Genomic DNA, 8,474 nt, shown 5'->3' on the forward strand with positions numbered 1-8,474 from the left:
TCCTTGGCTACGCTGGGCGTTCCTCAGATAAGGATGCCAGCTCGCACCTGCTGGCTTGCATCCACTCTCGGACCCGGACAAGATCAAGTACGCCGGGCATACCAAGCTTCGGATGCGGGGCGTAATGTGAGACTACGTGGCGATCATCGGATGCGAGGTCGTGCTCAGCAAGCAACGGCTGGGATTTGGCCACGTCACCACTTCCTTGCAGATTTCGCAATTTTCCTTCCCGATTTCTAAAAATCACAAATTTTGCATACGTGCTCCGTTTTCGACGTTCTTTATATCCACGCGTAGGTGGGAACGTACTCTACAACTTTCGTTTAGACTTCGTCGGCTAATTATGATTTTATTTTAAAAGTTATATTATAAACAGGCCGGGACAGGATTGGTCCGTTAAAAATTCATAACTTCTTCATCCGGCGTCCGTTTTCACCCATCTTTTTCTCATTATGCTACTCTTAACGAGATATTCGATTCTCCTTTAGGTCGTGTCGGCTAAAAACCGCTCGATCTATTATTCGAATTTCGGGTTGTACACTGCTAATCCGAAACTTCGAAAAATCATAACTTCTTCATACGAAGTCAGATTTGGGCGTTCTTTTTATGGACGCTCTCGGTTTACCGTATTCTACGTCTTTAGTTTAGATCGCCAAGGCTAAATCTCGATCTATCGTAAATACATTATTTACGCTTCCCGGTGTCGTGCCGGTTCCGTCGTGAAACTTCGACGGGTCATAACTTCCTCGTTATAACTCGACCCCTGTTGCCTCTAAATTGACTAGCTCAGATATGCGGGCGTTACAACATACAAAGAAAAGAATACAAACAATCTTGTCTTTAAAAAAATATTTTTCATTTTTAGTACAAGGCATATGTGATTCTTGTTCAATTCTAAAAGTGTTGGCATATTTCAAGTAACATGATTAGAAATATGCGTAAACTTACTATTATAGGTTCAATACATATGTATAGAAAAGACAAGACAGAAGCCCACTTTTGAAGTTGTTTTCACCAGATTCACCTGCAAAATACCAAAAAAAAAAGATCATGTAATAGTCAAAAGAACAAAAAGGCAAAGTACAATGTTATAATAATAAAAACATACACATACATTCATATACAGCGACATCATACTTTGGAAAACATATGTAACTATAACGATATTCTTGAAAAGTACAATGCTTTAATAAGAAAACAAGTGAAAAAAAATTTCTAAAATAAAAATGATTTATAAAACTTATATTACATTTTTGTGTTGCTAATAGAATTTATTTAATACTTTTCGTCTTTTATTTTTTTGCTTTTTCAAGTGATATTTGAGTTTCACTCGACAAAAAAGGTTTGGACTGAAACCATTGCATAACTTATAAGTATATTATTCCATAAAGTTGTGGATGCAAATAATTTCATTGGTAGTGTATTTTCACAGATTAAATGTTTAATGCTTAAATTAATGTTTAATGCTTAAATTATGAAACCCAACTATTTTTTGCATTACAATAATGTAATTAATTACTAATTCTTGCATTTATTTTTGCTCCCTCTTCATGTTCAACCAAAAACTCATGGTACTAGGAATTTTTTTTTTTATAATTTTAGTATTTATCAGCAAGTTTAATACAATGACAAATGTTGCATCAATTACTGGAAGAGAGTATGACTACCTAATTCAATTGTCCATATACATCATATAGTCTTTATATCATATGGTTTAATTTAAAAAGTGTACAAAAAATGATTGAAAATAACAAAACATTGTACCTCTGATCTAGTGTGCCAAGAAATACCTGATAAGAGAGAAGAAAAAAGAATCCAAATTTTCTGTTAGATCTTTTCTTATTTCCCTAAGATTGTAGTTCAATAGGCAAGTTGTCATGTCAAGGCAAACGTTGCGGGTTATATCATAAACGCAACAGGTATTTCGTAATTAATTAAAAATTCTTAGCTTCTTATGTACACCAAATGGTCCGTGATTCTAAGAAATTCCAAATTGCCTTCATTTATGTAATATTCATAAAAAAACATGTTCCATGGAAAGCGTGCATACTTCATTTAAGCATCAACAAACTCACCCTAGATCGATTATGAATGCTTCTTTTAGAGGTCTGAAACACTGGACTTGTATCTGTCAGTTTTGGCTTCTATTTTTCTATATATATATATATATATATATATATATATATATATATATATATATTTTTTTTTTATATATAAAAACAAATATTCTTGTAGGAAATGAGTTCTTATATGTTACTTTTTGGCTTCTCATAAAATTCTTAAGATTATTTATGTGTTTGTAGTATATTTGTAACTTTTTCATATATATCATGATTTAAAATTTGGGAATATTTTGTGGTATCAAACAAGTATTGGTGTTCTGATTGGGAATAATTCCATGCAAGAAGTTACCTTGTAAACAGGAACAAAGCCACATTGTCCAAGCTTATTGTCAATTGAGAAGTTATATTTAGCCTTGGCTCATATAGACACACTAACAAATTCAGCTCTAGATTAATAACTCATGCCACTTCTATAGGTAGCATAACAACAGAGTAAGTACACTTATAATGACTATTAAGGGACATGTTTTCTGAAACTTCCATGTAGTACAACTTAATAACATTATACACAAATTATCTATTACTCACAAAGCATAATACATTAAAGGTAACTCTTATAAGTTTTCTAAAGTACTTTGAAACTTACAACCATTCAATCAGTCTGCTATGTTCCATTCTTTAGGATGTTTTGGTTAAAAAAAACCTTCCATACAACTATAGGGATAATTTATGTTGACCATATTTAGAGGAAAGGTCATATGCCCTGATATCAGAAGAATGAGAAGAAAGGAAGCATCAAGATAATATGCTCATTGTGACTATAGTTAGCAAATGCCCACCTGCGGTTATTGTTGTATAAGCAAACAAAATCATATATTAGTCTATTTTAGCTATTTTCAGAAAACATATCTTATTCTTAGATAAATGTAATTACCTTAGAGGTTGAGCATGATTGAAACAGATGTGAACTTTAATAGAAGAGTGAAACCAAAACAAATGGTTAAATTTTGTGTTGCTGTGAGGCATCATATCAAAACTCTCCTGTCATATCAATGTGTAACGCTCTAAATTTTCAAAACAAAATTTTCATTTTTAAAAGTTCATACAAAACATACATAAATATTTCCCATGTCAAAGTTCATAACTTGGGATGATAGATCTAGACTTTTTTGAGGTCCTTTGTTAATAAAAATGATAACTTGATCGGTTTTTTGCAACCATACAAGGTTGATATTTATCTTAATGGAGTTAAGATGCTAGAATTGGACCTTGGGGTGTGGTTAGCGATGCAAGCGCTTAAATTCTTTCACTTTGTTGGCTAGGACCTTGATATGATGTTATTTTGTGAATTGGATAATAAGTTCTGAAGTGAATAAGTCGTTTGGCCAAGGGTTGAGATCAGGCCAGTACGCGGGGCGTACTCATGGGTACGCTGAGTGTATTGGGGTGCAAGCCCCTTTCCGGATCAATTGAACGCAGGGCGTATGAGCTTGGTATGCCGAGTGTACGCTAGGTTGTAGGCCGAATGAATTATGGGCATGGTTTTTTTGGGCTATGTTTCGCTTTGGCTTGGCCCCCTTAACTCCAATGGATAATTTCTGGACTTTGGGCTATTATTGGATATTAGATCTTCTTAGATTGGGCCATATTGAGCTTTGGGTGCCAGTTAGGAGTTTGGGCTTTTGGAACAATTGGGTTGGGCCTTGGCAAGGTTGTAGAACTCATTACTCAGTACCTGTTCGACCGACTATCGAGAAGCGAGTACTCGGGAGTACTTTAGAGTACTCGGATTTGATAATTCATGTGAAATATTTTTAGGAAAATTATTTATGTCAAAATCATAAGTTAAAATCGTAAATTGATTGAAATATATAACAAAATTAGATACATGTGAATACACAAAAACTAAAAAAACACATAATGGTCTCACTTTGTGAATAATTATTGAAAAAATTATATATATATATATATATATATATATATATATATATATATATATATATATATAGTAATAATCACATGTATGTGTCTTAAATGATAAATCATTAATTATATTATACATATTAATCACCGAGTTTACAACACTACTTAGTTCAGTAAGGGGCCGCTAGGGGAGTACTTAGGATTTTGTAACTCGCCTTGGTTAGGGGCCAAGTAGCGATTACTCAAAATAGTAATCGGCCAACTCAGCGAGTTTTACAACACCGGGCCATGGTTTGGGCCAAGTAGGAAGAAGCGTGAAATGGTCTTTTACCCTGGATGTTGGGCAAGTGATCTATATTCTTCTTTTTAGATTAAGACCCAATTATTAATTAGGACGTTGTTGATTTATGTTCAGTGTAAGGATTTCGGTAGTAGCAACTCTTGTGCCTTTTTTATCTCTGATCGAAATGAGTTTCCTCACTTTGTTCAGTGGGTTGAAGGCACCAATATTGACCCATGGTTTGATATGTTAGTATGCTAGTTGTTTGCGTGACTCATGCATGTGTTATTTGTATATGTTTACTGAACGGGGCCTGATGACTATATGCATGTTATTTATCTTTGTGATTATTGCATGTGTTTGTATGATTATATGTTTATATGTTTATATGTATACCGGGCGGGTCCCGATGAGTGGCAGATCTGTATACCGGATGAGGCTCGATGTCGGACAGTGCCCATTATATGTTTCATATGTATGGTATGTGGTATCTCCGAGAACTCACTAAGCTTTGTTGTTACGATTTTTAGTTTATGTTTTAGGTACCTCGATTTGAAAAAGGAAGAGTTTGGGATAACTACATTACACACACCACATTGTTCTGCATTTTATATAACTTTGATGTATTTGGATGTTTATTGTCATACTCTAAGTTTACTATGGTTTATGATATTGTTTTGGATAATGGATTTATTAATATAAAAATCGAAATTCTTGGTCTTAAATCAGGACGTTACAATATATATATATATATATATATATATATATATATATATATATTGTTAACAGGAAAAAAGAAACAAGAAAGATAGGGTAATTTGGTCTTTTTATATGGTGCAAGGACCTGTAATGTAATATTCACAAACCACAAGGATGTAACCTATCAAAATTTAAACTTATGGACAAAAACTATGAATTCGACCAAACCATAGGGACCATATCTATAATTTACTCTTTTTTCTTTGTATTTAACTAAATGGAAAGTAATTGAAAATTATTAATGTTCTCCCATTTAAATGATGTAAGTTCACATATTTATTTTTGTAATAAGTTGGGTTTCTAGAAGTAGGCAACAACAAATGTAAATGAGTAAAGTTGTAAAAAAACTCAAAATAATGTGGCAAAGGTGGAAAACATGACTATTCACAAAGGAAACTCACAATTTAATCTATATAATAATAATAATAATAATACAACAAAGGACAACAAAAGACAAAATATATAATCACCGATGCTTGCTCCATACCCTGTAAATGACTTGGGAAGAAGCCCATAATTGGCTAATTCCCATTTCCTTACATACAGGGGAGGCGAAGTGGAAGGAGATTTGGCCTCTCCCATGTAGGTGTATGGGTTGCTGTTTCAGAGAGGTTACATCTATACAGTTTCTAAACCTTTTCAGAGTGTCTATTTGAGCCTTATAACCTATGTTATAATAGGCTCTAATAGGTTCCTACCTCTTAGTTGCCAAAATACGGAATGTATGAAGGCCGCATGGTCATAGAATGCTTTTTAGGAGAGCAAGACAAGCTACAAGTAAAGGTCAGCTCGTATCTCATTTCCTGTCATGAAATGTCGGGCACACTCATTATTTCCGGATAAGCATCAGGAACAATAAGCTAGAAAAATTAATTTTAAAAATAACAAAATAACAAAAAGAGGAGTACATTGAGAAATTCTATGCATTAGTGTTTTAAACGACGCATTCCATTTCTAAAAACATGGTAATGATATGTAATATTCCGTTACTTTTCCTTGGTCAATTAATTATGTTTATCGTTTTAACTTTTATCATGATTCCATTCCATCATGAGAAACATACCTAGATATTACAAGAAATGTAAAACATAGAAACGCAAAACGTACTCTCACAATTTTATATATTTAGCTGTTTAACTATGTTTTCTAGAGACTAAACCAATATAATTTCTTGAGGAATTTTCCTGTTTTTGAAATTTTTTTTAATAAAGAAAAACACAATATATTTTTACTATTTTATCATTTTAGTTGGGTAAATCGATAAATGGTAAAATAAAAGGTTTTTATGTATATTGCCTTTATAAGAATAAACATGTACCTTTCATGTTTCTATAAGAATCTGATTAGCTTCTAACAAGAAACCACTTAAGATGGCCATGTAAAGCCAATGGTTTTATCTAATGACCACAAAGCAAGAGACAATTGAATTGCAAAGACCGTGTTTACAGACATCCGATCTAACATGAACCCGTACACTGTGATCCCAGTTTAATTGTTCTCGATATACGTCACTACATCTATGATCAATCATCATTAATAGTCAATTCCTATAATGTATTAAGGTCATGTTTGTCACACAAAATAAAGTTTGGACTTAACAAATTTTGTAGGAATTTTTTTATGCCGAGGATAAAGAGGGTAGTCAAGTCTTTTTTTGGGCCTTGTTTTTGCGTTTTGGGTCCTTTAAGCTTTTTTTTGGAGTATGGGCTACTCCATCAACTTGGGATGATACATCTAGGCTTTTTTGAGGTCCTTTGTTCATAAATATGATAACTTGATGGGTTTTGTGCAACCATGCAAGGTAGATGTTTCTCTTAATGGAGTTAAGATGCTAGAATTGGACCGTGGGGGGTGGTTAGTTGTGCAGGGTCTTAAAGTCTTCGACTTTATGGGTTAGGACCTTGATATGATGTTATTTTGTGAATTGGATAATAAATTCTGAAGTGAACAAGTCGTTTGGCCAAGGGTTGAGATCATGCCAGTACGCAGGGTGTACTCCTGGGTACGCTGAGCATACTGGGGTGCAAGCTCATTTCCGGATCAAATACATACGCAAGGCTTGGCCCCCTTAACTCCTATGGATAATTTCTGGACTTTGGTCTATTAATGGATAATGGACCTTCTTATATTGGGCCATATTGGGCTTTGGGTTCCATTTAGGAGTTTACGCATTTGGAACAATTGGGTTGGGCCTTGGCAAAGTTGTAAAACTCATTACTTAGTGCCTGTACCGCTGACTACCAAGTAGCGAGTACTCGGGAGTACTCTTGAGTACTCGGATTTGGTAGTTCATGTATAAAGATTTTTTGGGAAATTATATATGTCAAAATCATAAGTTCAAATCATAAATTGATTGAAATATATAACAAAATTAGATACATGTGAATACACAAAAACTAAAAAAAAACATATAATGGTCTCACTTCATAAATAATTACTGAAAATTTAAGATATATATATATATATATATATATATATATATATATATATATTAATAATCACATGTTTGGGTGTTAAATGATAAATTATTAAGTATGTTATACATATTAATCACCGAGTTGACAGAGTCTTACAACATTGTTTTAGTTTAGTAAGGGGCCGATCGGAGAGTACTCGGGATTCTGTAAATCGCCTTGGTAAGGGGCCGAGTAGTGAGTACTCGAAGGAGAAATCAGCCAACTCGGGCGAGTTTTACAACATTGAGCCTTGGATTGGGCTAAGTAGGAAAAAGAGTAAAATGGTCTTTTACCCTGGATGTTGGGCAAGAGATCTATATTCTTGTTTTTGGATTAAGATCTAATTATCAATTAGGACATTGTTGATTTATGTTCAATGTAAGGATTTCGGTAGTAGCAACACGTGTGTCTCGGTTATCTCTGATCAAAGTGAGTTTCCCACTGTGTTCAGTGGGCCTAAGGCACCAATGCCGGCCCATGGTTTGATACGTTAGTATGCTAGTTGTATGCGTGACTCTTGCATGTGTTATGTGTATATGTTTAATGAATGGGGCCCGATGACTATATGTATGCTATTTATCTTTGTGATCATTGCACGTGTTTGTATGATTATATGTTTATATGTTTATATGTATATCTGGTGGGGCACGATGACTGATCTGTATACCGAACGAGGATCGGTGCCGGGCGGGGCCCATTATATGTTTGATATGTATGGTATGTGGTATCTTGGGGAACTCACTAAGCTTTGTGCTTAAGATTTTTAGTTTATGTTTCAGGTACCTCGATTTCAAAAAGGAAGAGCTCAGGATGACTGCATTGCACACACCACATTTCTCCATATTTTATATAATGTTGATGTATTTGGATGTTTATTGTCATACTCTAAGTTCACTATGGTTTATGATATTGTTTTGGATAATGGATTTATTAATATAAAAATCGAAATTCTTGGTCTTAAATCGGGACGTTACTATATATATATATATATAT

At 33.8% G+C, this 8,474-nt stretch overlaps 1 long non-coding RNA gene across 1 annotated transcript; it reads right to left on the reverse strand.

Annotated features, from left to right (window-relative positions):
* Window positions 1–714: 714 nt before the first annotated feature.
* Window positions 715–7,405, reverse strand: LOC128131678 (uncharacterized). Its single transcript, XR_008229604.1, has 3 exons — window positions 6,344–7,405; window positions 1,765–1,790; window positions 715–1,024 (listed from the first exon to the last, which is right to left on the reverse strand). It is a non-coding gene; the product is annotated as an uncharacterized LOC128131678 (long non-coding RNA).
* Between the last annotated feature and the right edge of the window lie 1,069 nt (window positions 7,406–8,474).

Source organism: Lactuca sativa, chromosome 1, assembly GCF_002870075.4.
Source record: "Lactuca sativa cultivar Salinas chromosome 1, Lsat_Salinas_v11, whole genome shotgun sequence".
Taxonomy (NCBI): Eukaryota; Viridiplantae; Streptophyta; class Magnoliopsida; order Asterales; family Asteraceae; genus Lactuca; species Lactuca sativa.